Genomic DNA, 13032 nt, shown 5'->3' with positions numbered 1-13032 from the left:
TTCTTTATATATATCACCTAACCTTTCCCACCCTCACTCCATGACAAGATCTCCTCTTACAATCATAACCCCAAGAGGATTTAAAGATTTCATAGCTTCCAAAAGCATAAGAGGCAATTTCTCAAACCTATTCTTTGTCTCAATCTTCAAAACAATACCCGGGTTTTGAAGTTTCTGTTTCTCCAATTTTTGCCTAAGCATAATAATATCACGAATATCTCAAACAAAAGAAATACCCACCATGTCAGCATGAGAGGCAAAAAATTCAAGGTCCATGAGATCCTTTGTAGTAAGACCTTTAAACCGAATATTGCTTTATAGGATATTTATAGATTTTTCTTATCCAAGTTTAGAACCTCTAAGTCCAGCACAACCGATTGAGAGCACAATCTCTGCATTTCTTGCTTCTTGGATTACACCCCAAATTGTTCCATCATCAAAAGCTATAGGCTCTCTAGGTTTGACTGAATCAAATAAATAGCCAGAAGAACAAGTTAACTTATGAGCACCATTAGTTGGACGAGAAAAATCTTCTTGTTCCAATGAATTATCACGTAATAGGATTAGCAAGTCTCCAACTCTCAATTTGAGGAATTTTTATGTGGAAGGGACATTCACAACCTTTTCAATTAACAGCTCTCAAACAAAACATAAGTAGTCTCTGAATATTCAGCCACAAACCCCATATCTGAAAACACATGAAACTGTCTAGTAATCTTGAGCATCATTTGTTTACCTCTAGCATCATAAAACTTCAAAGCATCACCTACCTTGAACTCATGCGGAAATATTTGCTCATGAGAGTGAGTTCCTCTTTTGTTCTAAAGTTTGTTTTCACCATTTACCCTCTTTTTCTTAACTTGGATTCCTCTGGTATGTGTGTTTAATTTGAAAAAATGGATGAAAAACTTTTGGATGCAATGTGCAACCCTCTTAAGCTAGTGCTGTATACAGAAGAAAGCTACATTGTTTGAGAGGGTGATCCTGTTAATGAAATGCTCTTCATCATGCGAGGCAAACTATTGACTATAACTACTGATGGAGGAAGAACTGGTTTCTTTAACTCTGAATATCTTGGGGTGGGTGATTTCTGTGGTAAAGAACTTCTTTTTATAAAATTTGCCTAAGATTTGTTGATTATTAAATATTAATAGAAGCAAAAAGAACAAATAAGCAACACAAGAAAATACTTGGTTTGGATTTCGTAAACGAAATCCTACATTTAAGGCAGAAATATTTCCTCTAGTCCAATCCACTAATAACAATTTAGTTTCAATAATACAATAAGAGTTCCCAAGATTAACAATACAAAGTTATAATAATAACTGAAATAGAGAAGAGCAATGGAAGACACAACCTTCTCACAGGCCCATGAAACTCAAAACCAACGCAATTAGAGCAAATTGAAAAACCCTAGGAAGCCTCCAGGGAGAATGTAACACGTAAAACCAAAAGAAGAAGTGAACTATTCTAATCCCATTTTGATTAACTCTCTAATAAGTTGGGTTTATAATATCTAACCCTTGGTTTTACTTAAATGCCTCTACATTTTAAACTAAAGACATCACAACTAGACCTGGCCACGGGCCGGTTTGGCCCGTGAACCAGACCAAAACCGGCCCGGATAAAACCGGAACCGGAACCGGCAGACCCGAAACCGGAATGAACCGGGACCGAAACCGTGGTTCTACGGTTCGGTTCCGGTTCACATAAATTGGAATCGTGAAACCGCCGGTTCACACTGGTTTATGAATCGGTGGTTTACTATGCTGAACCACAAAAAATTTGAATTTTTTTTTGAATTTTTTTTGAATTTTTTTGAATTTTTTTAAAAAAGCCAACGGTTCCCTGCGCAGGGAACCGTTGGCTTGAAGGGAAAATTGCAGGGGACCACCCCTGCAATTTTGGTCCCCTGTAATTTCTCTGAATCTCAATTCACCTCCCCCTATTTTTAATTTTTTTAAAGTTTTTTCAGGGAACCGTTGGCTTGAAGGGAAAATTGCAGGGGACCACCCCTGCAATTTTGGTCCCCTGTAATTTCTCTGAATCTCAATTCACCTCCCCCTATTTTTAATTTTTTTAAAGTTTTTTCCTATATATACCCCTTTAAATTCCATTCTTTCAAATTTCAATCTCTCCACTCTCTCACTCAATCCTTCAAACTCTCATTCTCATTCTTTAAACTCTTAATACTCTCTCAATCTTTCAATTCAATCAAATTTTTTTAAATTTAATTAAATTCTTTCTTAATTTTTTATTAATTTCAATTTCAATTTTTTTTATACAATTCATAATTAATTATAGAATTTATTTCTATAATTAATTTTATTTATTATTTATTTATTATCTTTTATAATTAATCATATAATTTATTTATATAATTAATTTTATTTATTGTAATTAAGTCCAAGCCTTTCTTTTAATTTTCAATTATTGTAATTAATAATTTAAAAATTAAATCAAGATAATGTATTAGAATTGACTGTTCAATATCGGTTTCGAACCGAGGCCATGAACCGGAACCGACGATTCCGAACCGTGGACGAACCGTCCTGTTACGGTTTCGATTAGGGTCCTTATGTTTTCGAACCGTGAACCGGCGGTTCCGAACTGAAACCGGCGGTTCATGAACCGTGGCCAGGTCTGATCACAACCCTTCCACAACTAAGTACAAAAACACCCTCGTCAGTTTGAGACACAAAATAACAAACTCCACCTTGTTGAAAACCGCCCAATGAATTAAAGTAGCAAGAAACACTTCTGCATCCTATACATCTAGACACAATTGACATTTAACAAATTCAAGGTTTGCTCAAATTTGTTGACAAATACAAGTTTAGTCAGAACATCAGCTGAATTATCTCCAATTGCAATATTCTCCAAGACCATTTCACCTTTACTTAGTATATCCCCGATGAAATGAAGTCTTACATCTATATGTTTTGTCCTCTCATGGAAAGCATTATTCTTTGGCAAGTGTATTGCACTTTGAGAGTCAGCATACTACTGGAACATTATCACAAAACCCTAGTTCTTGTGTTATTCCCTTGAGCCATAATGCTTCTTTCACAGTCTCAGTAAGTGTCATATATTTTGTTTTAGTTGTAGAAAGTGCCATAATATGCTGTAAGCAACTCTTCCAGCTTACTACATTGCCTCCAAATGTGAAAATGTACCCTGTCAGTGATCTCCTCTTGTCTAGATCTGCTGTATAATCTGAATCACAATAACCTTTACAAAAAAATTGTCAAAACCATTAGTACAAAAATTTAAACCAAGATTATAAGACCTTTTTAAATATCTAAGCAACCATTTTGTAGCATTCCAATGATCCTTTGTTGGTTTTCCCATAAATCTACTTACCGAATTGATTGCATAAGCAATATTATTCTTTGATCCTATCATTGCATACGTCAAGTTGCCCACAATATTAGCATACGAAATATTTTGCATATATTCAAATTCAGCATTAGATATATCACGTGAGGTAGATTTTAACTTGAAATGTACACCCATAAGTGTATTAATAGGCTTAGCATTCAACATACCATATAAATCTAGGACATTTTTTATGTAACCAGATTGTGATAAAGACAAATTACCTTTATCTGTATCTCTTTTTATATCCATTCCTAAAATTCTTTTGGTAGGCCCTAAGTCTTTCATTTCAAACTCAATTTTCAACAGTTGTTTCAATTTAATTAATTCATTTTTTTCCTTTCAAATAATGAGCATGTTATCCACATAGATTAATAGATACACATAATTTCTAGTGTCAATTTTAAGAAAGTACACACAATGATCAAAACTGCATGTTATGAAGCCAAGAGATAACACATAATCATCAAATCTCTTATACCATTGTCTAGGAGATTGCTTTAACCCATAGATTGAACTTTTTTTAGTAAACATACGATATCTTCATTACCTAGCTTAATAAACCCCTTAGGCTGCTCTATATATATTGTTTCTTCCAAATTGCCATGGAGAAATGTAGTAGTCACATCAAGCTGCTCTAGTTCAAGATCAAATAAAACTACAACAAAGAGCATTAATATAATAGAAACATGCTTTACAACTGGTGAAAATACTTCATGATAATTTGTTCATTCTACTTGGAAAAACCCCTTAGCCATAACCTTTGCCTTAAACCTGGCTGGTTCACAACCAGGAATAATAGGCTTAATTCTATAAACCCACTTACATCCCATAACTTTTTGATTAACAAACCTTTTCACTAAAGTCCAGGTTTCATTATTTTGAAGAGAGTTCATTTTATTTTGCATGACATTAATCCATTCAACTTTGTTCTTACTCTTACAAGCTTGTTTATAATTCAAAAGTTCATTTAATTCAACTGCATCCCCTATATGAAATGTATATTCAATTAAATTAGTCTGTGCATACTTGAAAGGCAACCTTATAGACCTTCTTACTCTATCTCTAACCAGTTGATATTCAGATAATTTAGTTTTATCAACATCTAAATCAGAATATGAAATACCCAAATATTGGTTATAGGTGAAACTTAAAGGGGCTATACGAAATCTTGCGCGCATATAAGGGTTAAGTGGAAATTTTTCCTTTTATTTACTAATAAAGTCAGTAGACTTTTCTTCTTCAACAAGAAGAAAAGAAACAGAGACGCAGACGCAGACAGGAGAAAAAAGAGAAAGAAAGGGGAAAAAAGGAAGAAAGAAAAGAAAAGAAAGAAAAAGAAAAGAAAGAAAGAGAAAGAAAGGGAAAATAAGAGAAAAAGAATTTATACGAAAAGGGAATAAGGTATTTCATTTTGTTCAAAAATTGTAGGGTTTGATATTATTGTTCAATTTAGGGATTTCCAAAATTCTAACCATGTTGTTTCAAATTGATTTGATTAGGTGAAGAAGAAAGAGAAATAGCAAAAGATTTCAACACCGGCTTGGAGACAACCCAAATCAGTGAGTGGGAATAATAATAGTGGCATGGATTGGTGGAAATCTCTCAAAAAAAAAAAAGAAAAAAAATATATATATATAGTTTCCTTTATGCATGTTATGAATTTAGGTTATGAGTGGTTATAGAGTAAAAGTTATATTATTATGTGGATTCAGAATGCTTAATTAAGTTATGTTTAAAACTCAGTTGGTAACCAAGTGAAATTTTGGAACTTGATTAAATGGATGTTTTGTATTGTGGTTGAGTTGGAAGTGTTTAGTTGAGCTTCATGTGTGATTTACATTTGCTTATGGTGGTTGTGGCGCTTGCCGATGAGTATTGTCCAAAAAGCTCATAATATCAAGTCATTTTATTATTTATATATGGTGATAAGATTGGTTATTACTTATTATGTAATAAATGCTTTGCCTGTGCAATATTTATGCTAGGTACAACAGAATTTAGTGCTCTGCTTGTGCTTTATTTCATGCCAAGTATTACAGATTTAAGTGCTTTGCCCATGAGAGACTATACCAGGTACGACAGTTGTTTTCCTCTTGCTCTGCCTAGGTGGGGACACCCCTTGGGTATGACAGATTTCATTTTATATGATATTTTGATGTATATCTTTATATTGAAATGATGTGGTATCTTTATATTTTAAAATCTTGATATGTAAGGAAACCTATAAGATAAAGTTAGTATTGTTATTGAGTTGGAAGTGGAAATTCATGAATGATTGATATGTTTGTAACACCCCTCCCTAGAAGTACTACCCATCGAAGGAGAAATGTTACGAATTAATATCCGAAACGTCTATTTTTTTCTTTTAAAATACTTTAAAATAAACACATCACTAAAAGTGTTTAGAAAGTATTCCAAGAAAACTGAAAATCTAGAAGCGAACAAAAAATGTATATACTCATATGAAAATGTTTGAAAACAAGGAGTAATCATATACAATTGTACAATCATCTCAAAAAGGTCAAAAGTCAACAAGAACATGCCACTGTATGCATGTAATATAAATCAGAGATAACCTACTCCAACCGGATCTATCTTCGCTGACTTGACCCTGTCTTGTAGCTACCTCGATCACATGTACCTACAATAAGGAAAGAAAAGGAAATGAGAGATAAGAGCACTCAGTAAGGAGAAAGAATTAAGTAAACTATCACTTTTTCTGTTCTAACTCACTCTTAGGACTCAACCTCACTCATAATCCCCATAAGAACTCGAAGGGATAATCCAGTTCATATTTTACTATTTGGGTCATACTTTGTCCCATATGGTGTCTATTTTATACTTTCTGGAAGCTGACTATAGGGATTTGGCACTCTTCTAAGCTCGAGCTCTCTTCTTTTCTCTCACTACACTATTTCTGAATCTGATTTGAGCTCTACTATGAGCATGTTCTACTACGAACAGACCCTATTGTAGGTCTATGTCCTACTATGGATGTGCCCTACTACAGGCGGTATAGTGTAAAGTGCCCCATCATAGTTCATAGCATGCATGCGTGTTTTATATCTTACTAATCTTGCTTCCATCTAAATCTATTCATAACTCACCACATCATATTCTTGGGACGACCCTTGAATCTTACTACTATAGATTTGCCCTACTGCGGGCGGTGTAGTGTAAAGTGCCCCTTTGTAGTTCATAGCATGCATGCGTGTTTCATATCTTACTAATCTTGTTTCCATCTAAATCTATTCATAACTCATCAGACCATACTCTTGGGCGACCCTTGAATCTTGAACCCCAAATTCCTTTTCTTGCTTTTCTTCTTTTTCTTTTTCTCTCATTTCTTTCCTTTCCTTTCCTTTCTTTTCTTTCTTTCTTCCTTTCCTTTTTCTCCTCCTTTTCTTTCTTTCCAAAAACTGTGAAATACTGTTCACAGAACAATCATTTGACAGGGTAGCCTTCTTTTTCATACAATTTAATAGCCCAAACGGTCTCTAATTTATACAAGCTATATATCGTTGAAAAGAGGATTCAAAGATCTTTCCAACAACCTATGATAGTACTCATAACTCATTAGATAAGATAGTCAAAACGTGAGATGAAATTAATGGCAAAAACTGTCTCCTCTGTTTATTTGGTAAAACAGTCCTTGTGGTTCATACAATATTTATCAGTCCAAATGATTTCTAATTCATACAAGCTATATATCATTGAAAAGAGGATTCAAAGATCTTTCCAACAAACTATAATAGCACCCATGATTCATAAGATAAGACAGTCAAAACATGGGACAAACTCAGTGGTAAAACTGTAAATATTGTCCAACTCTCTGTCATCAACAAAATCACACACATAGACACCCTAAATGGTAAAACAACATTTCTACACTTCAAAATAATCATTTATAACATAGATCCAAGGAACCAAAAGCCTAAAACATGCAATATATCAAGGATGATACCCCTTATCTTATTTCAAGCCAATTTTTTGCAAGTTGGCTTCCTTTTTCTTGTCTTGCTTCCTTTATCACCAAAATCACCTTAAATCAACACCAAAACATACTAACATATTCATATAACATGCATCCAATACATATATAAACATAGGTAAAGAGAAAAGGAAGAGATCTTTTGGTTACCAAAACTTCCAAAGTGTTTCCTTTTCTTTTCTTTCCTTACTTGTCTTCCAAAACTCTTTCAAATCCTTCCTTTTTCTTCAAAAAAACAAAGAAAAAGCATGAAGAAGGCTGGTTGTTGGATGAGGCGGAGAAGATGATGGAAAAAGGGTAAAAGTTGCCTTTTTGACTTTTCTCTCTCTTTATATAATTCTTATCTCATTTTCTTTTTCTTTTCTCTTTTCTTTCTCTTTTTTTTTTTAATTTCTTTATGTATATCTATATATTTATATAGATATATATATAAAAACACACACACACATGCATGTGAACATATATATTTAAAACTGGAAATATCTCGAAATAGGGTCAAAAGACATAAATACCCCTGAAACGCACCTGAGGGTATTACAATGTTCTTATGAGATAAATGTAGTATTGTTAATATCATTCTTGTGACAATCAACTTGTGTGAGGTTATTGTATGATGAATATTTCAAGTTAATGTACATGAGAAGCATGTGGTCGTAAGCAAAATTAGCATGGTGTTGGATTAAGGTATGATATGTCATAGTTGAATTGTTAATCTCCCCTTAAAAAGACTTAAAGATTTGTGTGTGTGGCTGAATTTATGGCATAGTATTATTTGTTTGACATGCATTAAATATTCTCAAAGATTTAAATTTCCTACTCACTGAGCTTTTAGCTCACCCTTATAAATATTTACTTTCAGTAATCCTCCAGATCGTGTTGGATAGTGTTTCATTAGGTTGCACCATGGTGTAGCATCTTTAGTGGGTCTCCTCATTTGCACACATCCATATAGACTTTTTTTTGTTTTGTTTTTATAAACTTATGAAATGTTGAAGAGCCGGAGGCCTAATTAAACTATTCTCATGATTTTTAAAAATGAGTGAAGATGTAAATTTTTGTTATGTATATGATAAGGTTGAAAGCCTGATTACAAGTTTATTTTATGATTTCTTGGCTTTAATCAGGATGTATTTTGACATGCACTCATATAAAGGCCGGAGGCCTATAGATGATATTATATTTTGTGCTAGAATATGGTGTAGAAAAGTTTTTCAAACAAAAATACAGGATGCATTTCACCCTTCTAAGCCTATAATGGTATTCTCAAAGATTATAGGATTAGCGGGTCGGGATGGGTCCTGTCAGAATAATCCTGATTCTATGATGATTACTGGTTCAGACCCCTATCTTCATACTTTGGAGTATGAATTTGATCTGAGTTTGAACCAGGTTCATCACTTGACCTTTCAACATGGTTGACCTGTTTAGACAATTTGTGACTAGAATCAAAGAGATCTTTATAAAACAAAGATTCATTAAACACAACATCTCTACTAATAATGCATTTAAAATCATTAATTAACCAAACTTTATAGCCTTTTGTGCCTATAGGATAGCCTAGGAACACAATTCTTAGCGCTCTAGGGTTAAGTTTTCCTTGGTTTATATGTATATAAGCAAGGCAACCAAACAGTTTAAGGTGATTCAGTCTAGGTGGTTTACTAGAACATATTTCTATAGGTGTTTTAAACTTAATAATAGAAGATGAAGATCTAGCCCAAAACCTTTTACTTAAACCAGAATCAACTAACATAGATCTCACTTTTTCTTGCATGGTCCTATTCATCTTTTTAACTAATCCATATTGTTGTGGTGTATTAGTATAGGTTCTATGTCTTAGTATTTCAGATAACTTACAGAAATCAGTAAATTGCTTATTACAAAATTTATGGCCATTATCTGTTCTTAACACTTAAATATTTTTACTTGTTTGATTTTCAACAAGAGTTTTCCATTCTTTAAAGAAATCAAATGCTTGATTTTTACTTTTCAAAAAATACACCTAAACTCTTCTAGAATAATCATCAACAAATGTTAAGAAATAATGTGCATTAGAGAGGGAATTAAGTACCTTTGGGGATCCCCATATATATGAATGAATGTAATCTAACACCTGTTTAGATCTATGAGTTGTTGTAGTGAACTTTAGTATTTTAACTGGACCTAAAACATAGTTTTCATAGAAATCTAAAACACCAATTTAGTTAAGATCTATTAATTTATGTTTACCCAACTCTTACAACCCCATCAAACTTATATGCTCTGATTTTTTATCCCATAAAATTATATCATCAGTTTTATTAAACTTAGAGACCATTGAATCCTCTTCAACGGAACCCTCTAAAATATACAGACCATTTATCAATCTGCCCTTCATCACCACTAATACATCATTCATAATTTTCAGTATGCCTTTTTCAAATTTATAGCTATACCTATTGAAATCTAACAGACCTAAAGAAATCAAGTTTCTTCTCAGTTTTGGGACTAACTTGACATTCTCCAAAATTTTAATCGAACCATCTAAAAGTTTAAAGTTTATTACACATATTTTAGTCACTTCACAATACTCATCATTCCTCATGAGAACTTTACCCCTATTTATATGATTTAACTCTAGAAACCAATCCTCTCTAGGTGTCATATGGAAGGTCTAGGTGTCATATGGAAGGTATAACCTGAGTCTAAAACCCGTTCATCTTTATATACCTCTTCAGAAAAAACTAAGACCTCTGCACTTTCATAACCATCTAATATGTTTGAAGTGTCTTGTTTATTAAAATTAGTTGAGGTATATGCTTTCTTTCTATCAGGACAATTCTTTTTCATATGTCCTTCTTTGTGGTAGTGCCAACAGACTCTCTTAGGCCTAGATTTTGACCTATTGACCTTTCTATCCTTATGCTGAAATTTCTTTTCAATTTTGCCCCTAGCTTGCAACCCTTCTCCTATGGTTTTTCTTTCAAATTTTATTTCCAATTTTTTAGACCTTAGAACCCCTAATACATCATCCAATGAAAGAGATTCTCTACTATATTTAATGATAGCCTTTACATCCTTAAAGCTTTCAGGTAATAAGTTTAATGTGATAATAACCTGATTTTCATCAGAAATTTTCTTATCTATATTAGCAAGACTAATTGTGATTTTATTAAACTCATCTAAATTCTCTTCTAAGCTTTTACTGAGCTCTATTTTAAATCCAAATAATTGCTCTTTCAAATATATCTTATTTATTAATGATTTTGTTATGTAAAGGGATTCTAGTTTTAACCATAGCTTTGCTACAATATCCACATCATCTATTTGCCTTGATACATTATTAGATAAGTGCAGAATTAACAAACTATAAGTAGTTTCAAATACCTCAGCATTTTCAGAATCTATCATATTAACACACCAAACTCCTTTTCCACTGAGGGCTTTGGCACATCTTTGATGAACCAGCATTGCTCTCATCTTTTTCCTCTATATATTGAAGTCTATCTTTCCAACAAACTGATCAATATCAATCTTTATTGGTGTCATATTGCTTTCCAACCATTTTTTGGTCTTTTTCCACTACAAGAATCAAAAGGAAACACAGTAGTATCTAAGCATAAATTAAAATACAATCAATTAAGTCTCTTTAAAGATTTAGAGTTTTTTTTTCACAGATTCTTGGTAAGACAGTAACAACAAAAGCAAGACTCAATCAGATCGAAAGCAAGACACAACAAATCAACAAATCAACTGGCTCTAATACCACTTTTTATAATATTTGCCCAAGATTTATCGATTATTGAAGATTAACAAAAGCAAAATGAACAAATAAGCAACATAAGAAAAAACTTGGTTTGGATTTCAGAAATGAAATCCTACATCGAAGGAAAAGGTGTTTCCTCGTCTTGTCTACTAATAACTGTTTAGTTTCAACAATACAACAAGAATTTCCAAGATTAACAATGCAAAGTTACAACAATAACTAAAACAAAGAAGAGAAAAAGGAGGACACAACCATCTCACCGGATCAGGAAACTCAAAACCAATGTCATTGGAGCAAACCAGAAAACCCTAGGAAGTCTCTACAGAGAATGTAATGCGTAAAACCAAAAGAAGAAAAGAATTGTTCTAATCCCCCTCTGATTAACTCTCTAATAAGTTGGGTTTATAATATCTAATCCTTGGTTTTACTTAAATGCCCTTGTATTCTAAACTAAAGACATCACAACCCTTACACAGTAAATTACAAGAATGCCCTCATCAGTTGGAGACACAAAATAACACTTTTCACATGGGCTCTGGATCCTCAGTCCTATTCTAATCTCCCCACCTCAACTAGAATTGTTAGAGCTGTTACGGAAGTTGAAGCCTTTGCTTTAACGGCCGATGAGTTGAAGTTTGTTGCCTTTCAGTTCAGGCGGCTTCACAGCAACCAGTTGCGACATACTTTTAGGTTTTATTCACGACAGTGGAGAACTTGGGCAGCTTGTTTTACACAAGCAGCTTGGCTCCGCTATAGTAAAAAGAAGCTCGAAGAATCTCTACGTGAAGAAGAGAATCGTTTGCAAGATGCCTTGTCTAAGGCTAGTGGAAATTCACAGTTACGTAGATTAGTTTGTATATGCAAAAACTCTATCATAATTGAGTTGTATGAACTCAAAGCTTATTGCAGTAAAAAATCAATATCATGGGAAGGCATTTATCTCTTGCCTTTTACTTTTATCTTTTTCATTTAATATTCTTCTACAGTTGCACCTTGCAATATAAAAATTGACATATCAAAGATTTACCAATTCTTATGATGCTCGTGGTCTGTGATACCCTTAGGCGAATCCCACATCGACAAAGCACGGGAGAGATGCTGGGTCTGTGTGTGCTCTGTCTATGGATCCCACATTGGTTAGTGGTGGGAGAATTGGATTGGTTAAATAGCCTGTGAGCTCCTTAACTGTTAAGACGCGTTTTGGGTTGCAAAGCCCAGAAGCAAACCCATGATGGACTGTGTGTCTAAAGTGGACAATATCTTGACAGTGGGCCGGGTTATTGGACCTGGGGTGTTACAAATGGTATCAGAGCAACTCCGCGTGTCCTCTTGAACGATGGTGGGGCAAACCTCAGCGAGGACGCTGAGTCCCATAAGGGGGGGTGTATGTGATACCCTTAGGCGAATCCCACATCGACAAAGCACGGGAGAGATGCTGGGTCTGTGTGTGCTCTGTCTATGGATCCCACATTGGTTAGTAGTGGGAGAATTGGATTGGTTAAATAGCCTGTGAGCTCCTTAACTGTTAAGACGCGTTTTGGGTTGCAAAGCCCAGAAGCAAACCCATGATGGACTGTGTGTCTAAAGTGGACAATATCTTGACAGTGGGCCGGGTTATTGGACCTGGGGTGTTACAAATGGTATCAGAGCAACTCCGCGTGTCCTCTTGAACGATGGTGGGGCAAACCTCAGCGAGGACGCTGAGTCCCATAAGGGGGGGTGTATGTGATACCCTTAGGCGAATCCCACATCGACAAAGCACGGGAGAGATGCTGGGTCTGTGTGTGCTCTGTCTATGGATCCCACATTGGTTAGTGGTGGGAGAATTGGATTGGTTAAATAGCCTGTGAGCTCCTTAACTGTTAAGACGCGTTTTGGGTTGCAAAGCCCAGAAGCAAACCCATGATGGACTGTG

The 13032-nt window shown here is 34.3% G+C and overlaps 1 pseudogene; it reads left to right on the top strand.

Annotated features, from left to right (window-relative positions):
• Positions 1-893: 893 nt before the first annotated feature.
• On the top strand, positions 894-12121 carry LOC123198023 (annotated as a pseudogene).
• Positions 12122-13032: the final 911 nt, after the last annotated feature.

This window comes from Mangifera indica, chromosome 15 (assembly GCF_011075055.1).
Source record: "Mangifera indica cultivar Alphonso chromosome 15, CATAS_Mindica_2.1, whole genome shotgun sequence".
NCBI lineage: Eukaryota > Viridiplantae > Streptophyta > Magnoliopsida > Sapindales > Anacardiaceae > Mangifera > Mangifera indica.
Note: the sequence above shows the minus strand (reverse complement) of the source record. Positions and strands in the feature narration are given on the sequence as shown.